We start from the raw sequence: 18,515 nt of genomic DNA, 5'->3' as shown, positions 1-18,515 counted from the left end.
TTTGGAACCATGCCCTTTGCCAGGTCTCGATAACCCTAATGCACTGATAATCTGTGATATGGTAGTGGTTTTAACGTGAGAATGAAAACTCCCTATGCTGACGTCAGACCAGCCTTTTAAGCTGTATTTAAAAGGAATAAAATCTATTAGGAGGTAGAAACAGATTAAGAATGATGTGAGTGTGTTATAGCCCAGAGAATCCTCCAGTTGTCATAAAAATCGATGGTGCAGGTAAATAAAATTCTCATACTGCCTTGGTGCTGAGCTCCAATAAGCAGACATGAAATCAAAGAGAATGAGGAGGAGGATTGTTTTTATGATGCTACCTGTTGCCAGTGAGATTCACGGACGCTCTCAGAAAGGTACCTTCACTTAATGGCTATGATAAGCTGTGAATTCAGACATACAAAAATGTTGCATGGAATTAGCATACGATCAAGTCCTGTGCGCCTCTCATGTTTGGATAGCTGCTTAGCTACCCTTAGTGTCAGAAGCAAGGAAACGGGTCCTTTGAAGGTTATAGCTCTTCATGCTTGGGTAATCCAATTCAGAAGAGTCTGAAGACAACAAATCAAAATCTGTGAAATGATGCATGGTTTTCATGCTTCTGTTATTTTGAAAAAGTACATATAGGTTTCCATTGTTCCGTTCCAAAGAGCCCTTTAAGTATGTCAGGTATTTATAGCTTTGGATGTCTCATTTATACATGCGGGAGTTAATGACTCACACCTTTTTGAAACAATTGAAATGCTTCCTGAATGGCAGAGAAAACATTCCTTCCTCTGCTCAAGTACTGATTCACATTCTGATTCACATTTGTTTGTTGTCATGTGGCAAACACCATTTGGCATGTTTACTCCTAGGTCTTAATTACCCTGCAGCAGTATTTTCTCTTTATAGATTTTATTTCCTTTCCTGTTTCAGTTGTAGCATGAAACAGTGCCTAAATTAATCCAGAAATTAATTCTTCCTTCCATCTTCCCTCCTCTCCCCAGCTGTATGCTTCTGCTTCTCACCATCACCTGTGGGCACTCCACTGAACTCGATTCGACTTGCTAAAGGAACAGAAGTTCATCCAGTGAAGAAGCAAAGGTTTTAGCAGTAAGTTGGCAACTCAGTGAGGAGTCCTGCTCGTAAACATCGGAACCAGCACAAAGGAAGCAATCAGACCTGGGCACCATGAACGTGGTGGGGGCAGAGACCTGTGCAGCATCCCAGTCAGTAACGGTAAGCTGCTGATTCTGCTCAACTACGATGGATTTTTCTTTAGATGGATTTTTCTTTAATGGTTTACGTTTCTTTTGCTCCCTGAAAGATCTCATGCTAGTCAGACGAGTACTAGGAGTGAAGCATGTGAGAAGGTGTGAGAACTTGCTTCAGGGCCAGGTGAGAAGGAAGTGGCACCATCCTTTTTGGCCATAGCTCGCTGTGTAATCCTTTAATTGTAACCTGAATCCGCACCGTCAGTCTCCAGTTAGTGTTTTGGCAGAGGCATTGCCTAAGCCATCTTAAGCAGCTGCCCCACACTCCTGCCCCTAGTCTCTTGGTTTTACTCTGTGCATGCTAGCCTGTTGGTATAGCTGTCAAGAAATGGATCTGAGAAAAGCTAGGGATGAGGGGTGTGGAGCTTTTTTTTTGCTCAGTTACTGTTTACCCAAATCAGTTAAAACTGTAGCCCTGCAGGAGGTGGTCAGCACCACAAAGGTGGCTGAGTGATGGTGAGAATGAGTTAGGGATATGTTCTTTTAGTTTCCTGAGCCATCGTGGCATTCCCGTCAGCATATTGCAATTTGTTACCCTACTCGTTTGTGCTCAAATAAATTCATAGTGGAGAGCAGGTCATTGAAATGTTGTGGGCTTAGTACCTGGGATGGGGAGGGTTGGAGTAGGGACAGAATAAGTTCAAAGGTGTTTAAACAGCCCATTTTACAGCTTCGCCTCACAATTGCTTGTGTCAGCAGGCCTGAAGGAACAACAAATCCATGGAGTGGCAGCAGCAGGGTTTGGGAGGGCTGGGTGGGGAGATGAAAATGTTCTAGGTTGAGTCTGCCACAGGAGAAAATACGATTTACCTGTACTGTCCGGCGATGCACATACATCTCTGAAGCTTTTATCTGGATTGAGAGAAAAAGTTGGAGACCTTAGGCCAGTAATTTATTGCTTAAAAATACAAGGAAACATTTGTAGGCTAAACGTGGCATTTGTGTTGAAATCTAGGATGTGGTTAAAACTAAGTTACTTTCAATGTTTCTGCCTAGTGAAACAGCATGCTTTGAATTTCAAGTTGCGGGACTGTTGTTATCTGTCCTCTGCTGAAGAATTTGTAGCATGCAAGATCAGATCTTCCCAAGATGGTCCACTTTGCATTAGTTGTGTTACCCAATCAATCTTCATTCTGTTCATTCCTCTATCCTTTATTTATGCCTCTTCCTGTTTTTCCTCCTGCTTCCCTGTATACTTGAATGCAGTCTGTTTCTGTAAAGGTCGCTCTTCTATTGAAATATACCAGTGGGGTTTATTTGTTACTTTCCTATCCCTAAACAATGCAGATTTATTTCCCCTTTTGTTAATTTTTACTATTGACTAGTTACAGTGTTGTCTGATTTCTGTTTCATGAATTCCTCGAGTTAAATTTCGAATTTTAACAGGCAATCAATCCTATAGGCAGTTTTGCAAAATAATCTAGCAAAAACACTAGTAGGAAACTAGCAATCTTCCTCTGCCCAAAATAAACTAATATACAAAACCAAAATTTCCCTACCACATCCCGCACAAATGTCTATCTTCACACACAAATAGAAATATTTGAAATATTATGCGATTCCTGTGGGTTCGTTAAATGAAATGACCTTCTTTTGCTATCCCAGGTTTTAAAAAAAATAATTCAAAACCCCAAATGCTTCCCGTGAACTAGTCTAACTAGACCACACAGGCTGCAGCATGCATATTAGAAGGACAGTGAAGGGTTGTGCTGTAATAGAGCTTATTAGAGAAATCTGGAGGGAAGCCATAGACCAGGCAGATGAGAAGCATGACAACTGGAAGCTGTTTCTTTCTGTCATCCTTCTCTACAGCATTTGAAAAAGAAATTGAGCTAACATCCCTCCTACCTCAATGTTGTGCCTTAAGGGAGCCATTATGTTCACTCCTTTCTTTGCACAGAGGCTAAATTTGTCGTTTCATAACCAAGTGGTGTTAATGCAAGAAAAAACAACTGCTTTTTAATGCTGGAAAATGCGAGCAGAATTTGTTTTCCAAGTATCTTGCAGGTGGTGTTCCAGTTCTGGAAAACTCATTTTTGTTTAGGCTTTGGGTGGGTTAGTATGGTGGGTTAGTAGGTGGAATAATAATGCTATTATTCACAATTTTAGGAGCTTTATCTTCACACAATAGGAGTATGACAAAATGTGTTTTTTTATGAGCTAAGGAAACTGCTTGTTGGAGTACCTTCACACTTGTATTTATCTACTGTGTATAAGAAACAAAAGCAAAGTTGTCAAATAAACTGACTATATTCTCTGTCTTCAAATGGTGTCTCCCTGTCTCCAGCTATGCTGTCCTTTAGATAATTTTGATCGTCTTTTTAGTATTTCGAATAGTCGGAGTTGATGGTTGGTTGGCTGGTCTTGCTGGGTTTGCATTAAAAATTAAAATCAGAATAAAAGTCTGTCCACTTACTGATAGGTTGTCACAAGGAGTTTTATCTGCAAAACATTTAGGCAGGATTATTTAGCAATTTCATTTTGATGTGCCAAATATATTCACTACATATTAACAAAATAAAGTAGGCTATGATTATGAATACCTGTAGACATAATACATTGCAATAGTTGTTGTGTTTTGGTAACTTTCCATTTTTCTTGTTTCCTTCCTGGGTTGTTACATATGCGTAAAATAAAAGTGGGTTGTCCCTATAGTCCTGTGTCCATATACTGATGACTTTAAATGTCATTTTCCGTTTTCCCACAAGTTCAGCTGAACAGAGATGGACTTGGTGAATTTTTTTTTCCTCATGGCTCTATTTGGTCATCACCATATCTAATTGGTCGTTCTAGATTCTTCACTTGTGTTTCGTTCAGTTTTGGAGGTTCATTTTAAAGGCCTGGGTCCTCAGTGCCTGCAGTCTTCTAGTGAGGGGAAAGATACTGAAGATGAGAACGTGAAGGGTGCCACTAATTCTCTCCTTTTTCCCACCCATACCCAAGCAGCAGGTGTTGTATCCCAGTTGTGAAGCAGGTGCTGAGGTATCTTAAGGAGGGCATGAGGCAGGAGGTAACAAGATCGTGAGTGTAAGTTGCACTGCTCCAAGAGCTACAAGAATGTTTCCTCGTTTGCATGTCTTTGAAGACCAATTTTTAAAGCTCACTTTGGGTTCTGTCCCTCATTGCTTATGAAAGTGCTGCTTAGGCTGGATTGGCACAGTGTGGATCTGGCTCTGCTGTTTCCACTGTTGGCATTTCATCTTGCCACAGGCTACTCAGGTCTCAGCATTCCCTTGCTGTGCGAAATAACTGGTATTATTGGTGTACTTAGCTCTTGCTCCATCAACTAACTAGTACTTTTGGGGTTAGAGTAATATGTATTTTGTTCTGTGTGTGGCTCATAAAAAGTGTCACAGTAGAAAAGGGACATTAAAAGGCTGTATCCTTTTGTTTCTTGTTCAAGTCCTTACTTACTGTTCCTTGTGCAATGAAGTTTTTACAGTTGGAGTGTGCAGAACCCTGTTTTGTCCTCTTCAGTGTCGGTAGGTGTTTTTCACTGGGGATTAATATGAAGACACATCAAAAATGTTAAATGTGCAACCTGTAGTTCATCTTTTCTTATTAACACAGTTTTTCTTCTCCAACCCCTTCGAGAAAAGGTATCTTATGGGTCTTGAGTGGATGATAAAATTTTAGCAGTGAATAGTTTGTTTTAATGAACCTCATTGTGAAATAAATTTTACCTTCTGAAGTGCAATACGTTTTCCCCACTGTTGTAGTTGCCCTTCAAGATGATTTATTTTTTTCTTCCTTGTGATATACTCTTAGTCAAAAGTTCTCCTGTGGACTGTGTCCATCTGCATTTTTCATTGCCATCAACTGCTGTCCTCCCCATCCTGCAAGTCACACTTCAGGTAGCACACAGTAGATAATATCTAACACACAGATACTCCAAATTCTGTAGGAGTATCAAGCTCAAGTAGGAGCTCAAACGTGGTAATTATACATTTATTTTTAGCTTCACCCTCACTAGAAATACCAGTAACAAAAGGAACTACCTAGCATGCACATCAAAACTGAGCTCACATGCCTTTTTTTATTTTCATATTTTACTAGAATAACCACTTGTGTCAAGGTTTAATCACTGATGATTCAAAAAACATTCTTAGGAAAGGCCTGTGGTTTCATGCTGTACAGAAAGGCAGAGGACAGTAATTGTGCTTTTTACCTTTCCAGGTACCTGTACAGGATTTCCCTATGAGCCTGCCCAAATACATAACAGAGAAATAGATGGTTACTGTATGGAGCGCTGAGAATTTAAACAGAACATTGGTAGCTTGTTAAGTCTCCTGTTGAAATGGTAGTGGTTCCTTGTTTCAGGAAGATATGTAGGTTGTTGATTGCAGTAATGCTTCTGCTCCTTACTCTGGAAGTGCTAAGAAAATGATGCTGAATTGTGACAGCACATCCCAGTTTTAAAAGGATGCCCTGCTTAAGGGAATATTCACAGAGCTTAATAAAGTATTAATCAGCCTTAAGGTTTATTGGTAGAGATTTGAATTCAGGAAGTGGCATTGTTATGCAAGACCTGGAGCAGCTAAAAGGAAAAGAGATTAATATGCTAAAGCTTGGAAGGGGAAGCTGGGTTAGAAGGATTTTGTTAGCTCAGGCACTGATATTCATATTCATGTAAGCAACGTTCTGTAAAACTTCATTTTTTTTTCTTGGGAAACAGAACAGGGATTCATGGTCAAAAAAGAAAGTGTTGGTGTATATAAACTGACAATGTTTATATTCTTTGTGCAGTTTTTTCCGCTTATTCAGAAGATTTGGACATTCTTGGCTCCTGGCATTTCTTTCCAGGGACTAATTAAAAGGGATGCACAGTTACTATCAGATCATTTTTCTTCAGCTACATGATTAACAAAATAGAAAGATTGAGTGATTAAGCAATGGTACTGTAAAACTGTCCTCGACAATTGAGTCTCAGAGCATTTCCTATCTGATTTCAGTGCTTTCTTCAAGAGAGGAGGGGAGTAGCGGTGCAAAGATGAATCTGTGTGTGTCTACAGATAGAAAGCCTCTGGTATGTGCAGTAGCTTATGCTATACATTATGTTTTAAATGCAGAACTTAACACAAAGATGGTATATACTTAATGCCTTTATTGCTGTATACAATAGCTGCACATCAGATGAAAAAGTAGAAAACATCAAGGTTTTGTAAGGTTCTGTACCATAAACTATGTTATAAAGTACCATACAAAATTCCAGTATAAAAGATCCGGTATCTTACACATCATTTTCTCTTCTTGCTGGAAGAAGTGTAGAATTAGAATTTTGATGCTATGTCAGTTTTTCGTCAGGGGAGGAAAAATAACTCTGGAGGAATGAGTTATAAACCAGTAATACTAGGGATAAGTAGCTTCATTGCTATAGATTACTTAAGAACCATGGGAAGTTCCCAAGGCCTTCCCCTGTTTCAAGAGGAAAAAAAAAAAAAGGAAATGAAAATAGAGATTGTCAGTAAGTTAACGAAGGAAATATCTATTGAAATATAGCATTTAAATGCTGGTCTGAAGACCCATTGAAAAAAAGTATCTTGTACATAATGTTTCTCACCTGTCTATAAGAAAGTGTGGAAGTCTTCCATTTGGGGATGACTCATTTGCTGTGTTCTGCATACGCTTTGCAAGTTAACTTCTGTGCTGTGACTTTCAAGGACAATAAATGTACATGCTGAACCCTATTTTCTACTGCAGTTTGATTGGAAGAGTGGCTTTCTGGCATTCTTAACCTGGCAGTTCCCAGAGGACAGCTGAAAGCACCGTGACCTTTGTAAGTTACACAGCAGCATGTTAGTAGCCTTTGAAATACCTGACCTGTGACACTGTGCATTGCGGGCATAGTCTGTAGACAAAATGTTCTGAGCCATTATGAATGGGAAAGCTGTTCCAAAACTTTTAGTGGCTGAGATGAGGAGAGTGCTATATTTGAAAAATGAGGTTCATAACTGCACAAATCCCTTGTGACATATGCAAGCCAGGAAGGTGAAATGTTAGATACTCTGGTACATACTTGTGCACTCTTCCATGTAAGTATATATGGTATATGTATTTGTTAATTATAGCACAAAAGAGCTGGCATATATGACCCATTATTGTGTGGTAGGAAGTGCCTAGGTCAGTGTTGTCTGTACGATTTTAAATGAGAAGTTTTGTGATGGGAATGTGCAAAAATAAATTACTGTGGACTGAGACTTGGACGTAAATAAAAATTTTAGGAAATACTGATCTGGAAAATTCGGGATAGCATACTCATGATGTAATTATGACTTGCTCAAATACAAATCTTTGAAGTGTTAACAAAGATCATCTCTAACTTGCTAGAATCTAGATGACAGATCTTTAAAGATAACAATCTGTGGAAGAAAATAAATGGATAAACACAGCTTGTCTGAGTAGCCTAATTAAAAAGAGCATTTTGAGAATTGTCATTCCAAGAAAAGCAAGAATGTTTTTCACCCACTCAAACTTCATTGCCATTAAATAATACTTCTTGGTTTTTTACTGTTCCTCCTTTAAAAGTGTGTGTGTTTCTTTTGGCAGGTAGGTACACTAGAAAGCTCAGGATGGTTTAGTTACTTTGGAGCTGCTAGAGAAGATAGGAATTTCTGTTTTGAACGGGAAAGCTGATCATAATGCTCTCCTTGGAGACAATGGTTTTCAAAAATTCTGGTACTTAGGAATAGTAGAAAAAGAATTTTTGTGCGGAAAAAATGTTTGCATGTTGAGATGAAAGTATTGTGTGAACTGAATATATATCCAGATAAATCTTTAAGGTCCCTTTAATCACCTTTCTGACAAGCTGCTTTTCCTAACTGTTTTAAACCAATCTACTAAAAATGGAGGCATATCCAGTTCTTGAGAGACTGCTGAGACTTGCATCTCCTGTGTCTATGCTCATGTTTATACTGGCTAAAACTGTTTCAGAACATCCAGCTTATAAATGAGATTTTTTATTTCACGCAGGCAGTTGTGTGGATGTGGCCTTTCATAAAGGAGATACCTAAGTACAGCTGCTGAAAGAAAGGGGGGAAAAAAAACATCACTATGGTCCAAATTCAGCTGTACATGAACATTTCTTTGGCATGCCAGGCGTTGCATGTGAAAATCTTCCTTGAAATGGTTTGCATGCAAGTCTTTATTCAGCAAATCAATTTCCAATAAAGCTACCAGTGGTGTCTTCATTTTTTTACTTATGATAGTATGAAGAAGAGATGTGCTGTCAATCTTAGGGAAAAATAAAATCTAAATGAACAGAATTTCATGTTGAACTGGCCTGCTGCTCTTCCTTCCTGAACTCTGTGCAGGATATCCAGCACTCTTAATGAAATAGCTATGGACTGTCAAAGAAAAGAATCTCAACCACTGCCAACTGGGCTGTATTTCAATCAAAATAAATTTAAAACAATCCTAATCAAAATGACATTGAAAAGTCAGAAGGTTTAAGAACTAGCCACAGGTCTGTTTGCTTTTAGAGAAAAATTAGTATTTGTGCTTCATTTTTATGACTCTACTTTAAATGAAACAAGGATTCACTTTGTGTTTCTGTCATGGGGAGACATAGCTTCCCTGGAAGGGAGGGCTGAAGTTACTGTTCCTTAGCACTGGGTATCCGAATGGTTCCTTCAGTATAAGCAAGCTTTCAAACCATATGAAATGAAGAGCTGTAGGGGGATGCAAGCTAGCTTTCAGCAGACTTTTTCCATTGCCACGTATTGTATACTCAACAGAAAAATGAGTTTCGCTAGCCCAGGTCTGACCCTCAGCCTGTTTCACTGGTCTAATCCCGCTGTGAGAATGGAAGGACCCAGTGGGAAGCAGGGAGCGTGCACCCAGGGGAAAATGCCCCTCTGGTCAGGGGTGCCAGCTGGCAGGGCTCAGTGATGTTGTGGCTCAGAGCAACTGCAGAGCAGCCTTGCAAGTGTTTTTCATAGAGTGGTTAATTTAATGCCATCTCTGGAAGGAACCACTGCTTAATAGTTTGCAGAAGCAACTGACATGAGAATGCTAGATGCTCATTGGGAAAAGAAATCCCTGAAAGCAAGGTTAGGAAATGCCTTGGTTTCTTGTAGACACAGCAAAGTGTTTTAAGAGAGCAGTAAACAAAAATAATGTAAAATCTTGGTAAAATCTCAGCATTTGATTTCTGAAGTTCCTATGAAGAGATCTGTTTTCCACATTCGATTATTACTTTCAGATTTCTACTATTTCAGGAGAGAGAATGGCTATAACTGAGCAGAACTGAATACAGGAACTGAGGAAAATCATGCCATCCTTTCTGGAAAACCCAGTGATGTTTGTGTGTACTTAGCAAGTTTAAATCAGGGTTTTGCTAAAATATCTGAGAAGTTGATCCAGGGTTTATTGAAGGAGCAGATGTCTTTTAGTTGCCAGCTATGTCTCTTGAGTTAGGCTGTATTATAAATGTCAATAGAATATAGTTTTGTAGTTGCTGCATGAAAGTTTGTATTTCATGTTTTGAGGAGTTTGATTATTTGGGATATACTGGCCTGTTGCTTCCTACTGGATTATCACCTTTTATAGTTGTCTGGTTTAGGGTAGTAGGAATAAAATGTTTTACACTGGAATCTTTTTCTTCCTATTTCCAAAGTTGGTACCTCTACATTCTTGATTCAGTATATATTGAGTTATAGAAAATGAACATCTCTATACTTAGTAACTATATTAGTTACTATCCTTATCGTTGACTTTTTGTGTGTTCCCACAATTTTTATTGGTTTATTTTTGTATGACATGGAAATGTATCCTTACAGAATAGTGGAAGTAATAGGAAAAGGTACTATTATGTGATACAGGTTTGTATTAGACCCCAGAGAATGAGACCTAGCAAAATCTTGACTCTCACAGAATCATCTAGGTTGGAAGAGACCTCCAAGATCACCTAGTCCAACCTCTGACCTAATACTAACAAGTCCTCCACTAAACCATATCACTAAGCTCTGCATCTAAATGTCTTTTGAAGACCTCCAGGGATGGTGACTCCACCACTTCCCTGGGCAGCCCATTCCAATGCCTAACAACCACAACCCTTTCAGTAAAGAAGTTCTTCCTAATATCCAACCTAAACCTCCCTTGGTGCAACTTTAGCCCATTCCCCCTCGTCCTTTCACCAGGCACGTGGGAGAACAGACCAATCCCCACCTTGCTACAGCCTCCTTTAAGGTACCTGTAGAGTGCGATAAGGTCGCCCCAGAGTCTTCTCTTCTCCAGGCTGAACAATCCCAGCTCCCTCAGCCACTCCTGGTAAGACTTGTTCTCCAGACCCCTCACCAGCTTCGTCGCCCTTCTCTGGACTCGCTCGAGCACCTCCGTGTCCTTCGTGTAGTGAGGGGCCCAAAACTGAACGCAGTACTCGAGGTGCGGCCTCACCAGAGCCAAGTACAGGGGGACAATCACTTCCCTAGCCCCGCTGGCCACACTGTTTCTTATATAAGCCAGGATGCTGTCGGCCTTCTTGGCCACCTGAGCACACTGCTGGCTCATATTCAGCCGACTGTCAACCAATACTCCCAGGTCCTTCTCTGCCAGGCAGCTTTCCAACCACTCATCTCCCAGCCTGTAGCTCTGCTTGGGGTTGTTGTGCCCCAGGTGCAGGACCTGGCACTTGGCCTTGTTGAACCTCATACAGTTGGCCTCAGCCCATCGGTCCAGCCCATCCAGATCCTCCTGCAGAGCCTTCCTACCCTCGAGCAGATCGACACATGCACCTAACTTGGTGTCATCTGCAAACTTACTGAGGGTGCACTCGATCCCCTCGTCCAGGTCATCGATAAAGATATTAAAGAGGACTGGCCCCAGCACTGAGCCCTGGGGGACTCCACTAGTAACCGGCCTCCAACTGGATGTGGCTCCATTCACCACAACTCTTTGGGCCTGGCTATCCAGCCAGTTTTTAACCCAACGAAGTGTACACCAGTCCAAGCCATGAGCAGCCAGTTTCTTGAGGAGAATGCTGTGGGAAGCGGCTCAGTTGTTTGCAATTTAGTTGGTCTGAATTTAGTCTCACAGAATGGTTTGGGTTGGAAGGGACCTCAAAGCCCATCTAATTCCAACCCCCTGCCATGGGCAGAGACACCACCCACCACACCCGGCTGCCCAAAGCCCCATCTAGCCTGGCCTTAAACACTTCCAGGGAAGGAGCATCCACAGCTTCTCTGTGCAGCCTGTTCCAGTACCTCACCACCCTCATAGTAAAGAATTTCTTCCTTATATCTTATCTAAATCTACTTTTTTTTTTATTTAGTTTTAAACCATTACCCCTTGTTGTATCTCTACACTCCCTGACAAAGACTCCATTAGTTAGGTTTAAGTGGATGTACTCTAGTTGGAAACGAAGATTTGAGAAGACACTACGTACTCATTAATCCTCTTGTCCTGTTTGAACAGAACATGCAGTGCAAAAGTTGGTTAAAAGCACAACCAAGCAAACAAAACCAGCTGGTAACAGGAAGGTACCATATACTGTTAGTATAATGTAAAGATGCTGTCATTATATTTTCAATTTCTTGGGAAATTTTTGTTTTATTTTGATACACTGCGTGTAAGGATTAAGACATTTACACACATACATGCTGCAATGTATTTTGGCACTACAGCATTTGATTTTTCTGCTGTGTTAAGGAGTAGCAATGCGTGTTACAGAGCTGCTGTTTCTTGGCTATGCTGGTTTCCATAGACGTTACAGTATTCAAGTATATGCTTTAAAAGGCCAAGTAGCAATTCCAATCCTTTTCTTCTAAGAGTTTGAAAAGAGCACCAGTGGAGATAGGAAAGGTGCAGTTTGGTTGTATATGTAATTGAATTACCTTGCTTTAAACCCATGCCTTTCTGGAAAGCTGCACTAAGTCTATGCAAGCTCTTCCTCACTTCTGTTAGCGTGCTGTCTTGTAAAAGAGAAAAGGAAGCTGACTGGGTCCCCCGGGTTTTCTTCCACCATTATGCTGACAAATGTTTTGATTGGTGGAAGTTTTAAAAAGCTGGTTTAGAAATTGGGTAATGACTTTGCAAAGCCCTTTTAAAAAACAAAATCAAAAAAGACCAAACAAAAACAAGCAAACCAAACACAAACACAAAACCCCCACCATCAATATTCTTTTGATAAGCTTATACAGGAATAGAAAGTATGAACTATTTTTAAGTAATTCATAATTGTCCTTTCCTTGTTTTATTTCACGTTTATTCTGTTCTATAATCTTTAAGCAACATTCTCCTACACATACTTGTGGCCCCAAAATGTTTTCGAATAGCCTGATCAGTCAAATACTGGTTGTGTTATGACAAGCTGTTTATAAGCCTGATGTGAAAGGTAAATATTAGTGTGGTAACTTCAGGAAAGAACAAGTGTCAGATACATTTATCTTTGAAAAGGCAGCATTGTGCTATGCTTCACTGCTTGTAATATAAACTGATTTGTTTAAAGGGGGTATTTTATAAAGAAGGGACTTGTAATTAAGGAAATTGCATGTTCTTTAATTACTGCCATTTCAGAACAATCTACACTAAAATGGTGTTCTGTGTCCTCCTTTTCTGTAGGAATATAACAGGCACAGGCTCTAAAGCACATCTGCTTAAGTATTTTTATCCTACATAGTGAAGTAATTCTGCCTATTGATTCAGTTGTTGAAGGGAGATGTTACTAGTTTTGTAGATAATGAAGAGAAAGTACAGTTGGTTTAGTCCTTTATATAAACTATTAGAGAACATCCAAAGGAGGGCTACAAGGATGCCAAAGGGTCTGGAGGGCAAGATTTGTGAGGAGCAGCTGAGTGAGGTCCCTTGGTTTGTTCAGCCCAGAGCAGAGCAGGCCGAAGGGAGGCCTCGCGGCGGCCTGCAGCTCCCTCACTAGGGGAGTGGAGGGGCGGGCGCTGAGCTCTGCTCTCTGGGGACAGTGACAGGACCCGAGGGAACGGCATGGAGCTGGGACAGGGGAGGGTCAGGCTGGGGGTTAGGGCAAGGTTCTGCACCCAGAGGACTGAGCCTGCTGGAGTTCAAGAAGGGTTTAGACAATGCTCTTGGACACGTGGTTTGATTTTTTGGGTGGTCCTGTGGAGCCAGGAGCTGTACTCGATGATCTTTGTTGGTCCCTTCCAACTCAGGATATTCTGTGATTCTATATACAGCATGTGGAAAAAAATTGCTTTCTAAGACCCATGGGAACTTGGAGCACATATTAATCTAAATGGAGCAAGAAATGCGGTGGAGCACCTACAGCTCCCTAGCTGCTGTTCACAGCCCTGCCTGATGAAGGCAGCAGGAATACATGGGACCTCCCTTCTTCCCCAGAGTACTTGTGGGTGCTCCATCCAGCTGCTTCTGCATGGAGATTATCTCATTTAGGAGGACTTCAAAACAGAAGAAAGAATATCATTGTTCTACAAACAAGTAAGGGATCAGATATGAGTAGAGATCTAAGCAGGTAATTCTCTTAGTAGGCTAGTCCTCATTACTGGCGGTGGTTTGCACAGAGGTAAAAGCAATTCTAGGCTGCACTAGATCATCTTTAAAGGTCCCTTCCAGCCCCAACCATTTTGTAATGCTGTGATTCTAGAGCATTAAGGTAGTTCATAGCAGGAGACACCAAGGAAACAAAGCAAATTATGTTTGGGTTCTCCTTTCTTGGTGGTGTTTGTTTTTAGATAAGCGCTGTGGTTCTGGCCATAATTGGGGATGGGGGAGTGACAAGGGATTATACCCAGTTGTTGTATAACTTTCCTTTTCCAAAAATACTTATGTCAATTGTTGTGTTGCCAGTTGTAACTAATATCTGGTAGGAACAAGGATCATCCTTGTGGCCAAGTACAGAACTTGAGGCAACCTGTTTTTTCACTTTTGTGTCTATTCCCAGCACAAGTCTATATGCTACCTTTTCTTCTTGCCTGCTTCTCTGCATTGTGATATCAAACTGAGTATTTGATGCCAAATGTGAGTTCTGTCTCTGGGCATACTTAACCTGTGTAGAATGCTTATATTTTGTACTGTGCACAGCCAGAATAGACCTACGTATTGTCTATTTAACATACCAGATTGTAAAGATTTTTAGCATCTGCTCCGCTGAATAATTTTCAAACCTTGTGGTATAATTTTCAAGAGTGCAAGTTTCCTAAGGTTCCTGATGTTTAGTCTCTAATAATACAGGCTTTCTGAGATGAATAATTTTTCTGCTAACAAGTTATTCCACAGAAGAACATTTTGCAAATATTTATCACCTGATATATCCTAAAGGCTTCTGAAATGCTGTACCTTGATTTGGTTTGGAAATAAGAGTAGATACCAAATGCTGTTTGCTTATCTTCTGCGGTAAGATTAATGAGTCTTCTAAATTATTAAGGAGTATTCTCTCATGTTCCAGACCTGACTCTGAATCGGCACTATATGCTAAAAGCTACTCATTAGTAGGTAAACTGATAACTGAATGCATTTTTTATTGCTGACTGAGTGGGAATTTCCCCATCTGGAAGAGAATGATAGGCTGATAGAAATAGTTTGTATGGGAGTGTGATGATGTTAAAGGTTTTGCCATTTTGTGCATTTATTTTGGGAGATGTTTGTTTAATGGGCTCTGCCCTGGAGTACCCTGTGTGAAAAGTTACCAATGGGAAGTAGTTTGAATCTTGTCTTGCTGCCTTCATGCTGTTCTTACAGACGTGAGATTTTGATTATAACTCTGGTATGTGCCAAAGTGTGCTCCTGTACAAGCAGTACAGTTTTATTTAGCATATCTTTATCCATAAATTGTCGTTCCTATCACTGATTTACCATACAAAAACTGGCTGTTAAGCAAAGCAAAGCAACGAAGCAAAAGAGAGTTCCAGGTTTCAGTATGGCTGCTGTAGCATCCCAGGTATTATCCAAATGCATTTCAAAAGCATAATTGCTAGCCTTAAGGCAGAGAAAGCAGGCATTATTCTGACTGAACTCATAAGCCCAGAAGTTTAAATTGGCACTTCATGAAATTTTGTTGAAATAGGTCTTCATGATGTACTCATATCACTAGTATATGTAGGACAACTTCTCTGCTTATATGCAGATTTAAAATATGCTTTATGATAATAAATCAGTGCCTTAAAACCCATGCCTCAGAATGCCAATTCCCTTTCAGGTGTGGCTCATGCAGGATGATGAGCGACTCCTGACAATGTATCTCCATTTAAACCCATCTAAATCTGGATTGCTAGAGTTCCGTTGTGTGCCATGTCCTGTATTGCTCCTACCCCACCGCTACATGCTCTCTCCCTCTGTCTTCTTGCATCAGCTCTTGCTTGGTCTCCAGCCTGCTCAGCTCCCTGAGCTGCCTTCGGGAGGGCTGGTGCCAACATCTGGTTGCACACACAGATGGGGGCACAAACTCAGAAGCAGCGACGAGGGTAGGACCATACCAGCCCAGATCTAGATTGCCTGAAAATGTTGTGAAGACACACCTGTGAAACATCACTCATTTGGAGTATGTTATTGTCAAGTTTTCACTGAGGCTGGAAGTTTTGAGTTGAAATGTACTTTAAATTAAGTAGAGAATTTGCAAAACAATAGGAGAGGAAAAACTGTAGTGTGAGTCATAAATGGGAGCTTCAGCCACTGTACGCTTATAACTGCTGAAATCCTGTGGATTAGGTAAAAGAATAACTGTAGTTCCTAGTGTGTAATCAGCTCCTATGTTCATTGTAGTTTCTGTTTGCTGGGATAAAAGAACCTGTTTAGTCATCAAAGCTTAGTGTTAATATAAAATTCTGTAGTTCATACCCAGTATGTCTAACAACACAGTTTAGAAGTTGTGCTCAACTAATGTTTGTATTAAATGTTTATTATTTTTAAATGTTGCTATTCACTACTCATAACATTTGTGGCATGCTAAGCACATCACAAGACAAAAATGCACATATTACTTTGGAAGTCAACAGTGTAATGATGGATAGAAGAAAGAGATGACAATATATAAAGGCATTTTTATTAAATGCCAAGTGAAACAGTGGAATAATTATAATAGAACATTGGCTGGGACACAAGACTTGCAGTCTGCCTGCACTGGCTAGAGGGAACTGACAGGGACAAAAATTATGTATAAATGGTCTGTTCAGAGGCCACCAAAATTGCAGAAGGTTTAACTGTGACTGTGTAATCAAAAAAAAAAATAAAAAAGTTTAGTGGAATCAGTTATAACTAACTTCTTTTGACTGAATGTGAGAGTATATTCCAACCTTCTTATTCCAGTTTGAAACAGGAATTCTCTCAGTTATCATAGCACAATAATGCTTACTGTAAAATGGACATCAGTCTTTATTTTAGCTATTCCTCATTTTGACCACTTTGACATTTAATGATGGAATCCTAGGAAAACAAATGCTGCTTAATGGCCGCAAAGTTGCGGTAGGTACCTAACAGCTGTGGGGCAGTTTCATAGGTTGTTCTCTGGTTTTCCTTGTCAGCCGTATTTATCATTGGGAATTTCAGACGTTGTAACTTTTATGCAAAACTTCTATAAGATTTTGACGATGTCAACAACATGTCTCATTGGAGTAGTTTTTAACTTTAATGAGCTTCAGATGAGACTGTAAAGGACTTGTGCCTAGATTTCTTGCTAGACCATTAGGTAAGCCTCCAAAACCAGACAGATCTGTTATCTATCAGCATGCAAATCTCTGTGGCACCTAGCCATGTAGACCATCTCAGAAGGAGGAACGGAAATGAAAATTTTAGCCTTCCAAGCCAACATGACATTCAGAACTTGCTTTCGAGGATTAAGAAGGGTTTTCTTACAGCTTGGCTTGCAGGCATCTAGCTATTGCCATCATCCTGCCCGGTGGACTGTGGCAGTGGTTGGAAACTTGGAAAACCCTTCCGTTCACAGAACTTGACACCCGCTGATGTGTAATGGCATCAAGTGACAAGTTTGTTGCTTGCTGCAGCAGCTGCCAGGATGCTGCTTAGCTCTTCTGTAACTAATCAAGCAGGCACTTTGGCATCCTTGAGAACATACTCAGAAACACCAAAGCAGAAATGAAATACTGAATTCCACCAACCTCCCTCTTCCAAAAACACTTGTAGTTCTAAATTAAAGCATTTTCTTAAACTCTTATATTTCACTTTGTTGATATTTCTTCAGAGGTTCAGCAATGGCATTATTCACAAAAGGGAGTTTTCTCTTCATGCATTTGGGAGATTAATGTGGCCAAACTTGGAATTTAACTATTTAACTATAGAAAAGCCACACTGAGTGGTAAGTCATTAGTCTGGGTGACTATAAATGGCACTGTTCTGGAGAATTTGATATCAGAGAGTATGTTTGCATTTGTGAGGTGAAATGTGTTCAACCTTTCTCTGGAATTTAGGACTTGTGTGAGTTGTGGGGTGCTTAAAAGTGATCACCTCAGTATTTAGTTGGTTCAGTACCTTCAGTCTGAGTCTGCTTCCTAGTCTTGATTGTCATACCCCTCCCTCATTACTGATTTTTCATCACTTTCCCGTCTTTTAAGGTTTCTTTAGTTTATCTTGTGTGAGAACAAAGCAAATTCCAGCTAGGATTGCATATATGGTGGCACTGCAGCTGGGTAAGGCCCTACTTCCCTTTCTTGCTGGTCCTTCATTTCCACTTCTGCACTGCCACCTGCGTTGTGCCAGCACATGTGTTTGTGCAGCCATGTGATAAACCAAGTCAGGGAAGTGATTCACCTGGAGAAGGAAAACCCTGCCAAAAATGACCAACAGCCAGCCTGAAGCACTGTTGTCTTGGTGGCTAGGCTGGCGCGGGAGCAATGAGCTCCTGTGGGGAGAAAAGGTAGGAGTTGCATAAGTTTGTTCTTCTGCTGAACAAATAATAACAGAGGCACAGCCTAGAAACTAACGTTTTGCCTAAAAATAAGAGTTAGGTAAATCCAACAAAGAAGTGCATGTGCAGGTTTAATTAAAAATGATTGACACTTCTTAGTGCATATTCTTGAGTTTATTTGAAATCCTTGTGTTGATTTAGCCCAGGCCAGTTCCTTACTTAGTTAAATTAAAGCAATAAGGTATTCTTGAGTAAACAAAGCGTACCCGTACCGGCGATGCTGATGAGGCTTAGGCAAACTTCTTGATAGCTGAAGTTTACTTCACTGAAATGAGGTTTTCCGATGCAATTCCTGAAAGCCAGTAGAGTAGAAGGTTGCAGCCTTTTTCAGGAGCCCTGTAGGAGTCAACACTTGAAGTATCGGTGCGTCAGTCAGCAGCTGAACATTGTGCAGACCCTGTGTACTGTGG

At 40.4% G+C, this 18,515-nt stretch overlaps 1 protein-coding gene and 1 long non-coding RNA gene across 2 annotated transcripts in view; one reads left to right on the top strand and one right to left on the bottom strand.

The window, feature by feature from the left end:
• The window catches only part of PEAK1 (pseudopodium enriched atypical kinase 1), a 117,910-nt gene that overhangs the window by 21,116 nt on the left and 78,279 nt on the right, over window positions 1–18,515 (top strand). Inside the window, 3 exon segments of the mRNA XM_040570640.1 lie at window positions 996–1,227; window positions 6,215–6,288; window positions 6,963–7,038. The gene's annotated coding sequence lies outside the window, so the exon portion shown is untranslated.
• On the bottom strand, window positions 6,347–18,440 carry LOC121076369. The gene is made up of 2 exons (XR_005823482.1): window positions 18,312–18,440; window positions 6,347–6,677 (listed from the first exon to the last, which is right to left on the bottom strand). It is a non-coding gene; the product is annotated as an uncharacterized LOC121076369 (long non-coding RNA).

The sequence above is a fragment of the Cygnus olor genome, chromosome 11 (assembly GCF_009769625.2).
Source record: "Cygnus olor isolate bCygOlo1 chromosome 11, bCygOlo1.pri.v2, whole genome shotgun sequence".
Taxonomy (NCBI): Eukaryota; Metazoa; Chordata; class Aves; order Anseriformes; family Anatidae; genus Cygnus; species Cygnus olor.
Note: the sequence above shows the minus strand (reverse complement) of the source record. Positions and strands in the feature narration are given on the sequence as shown.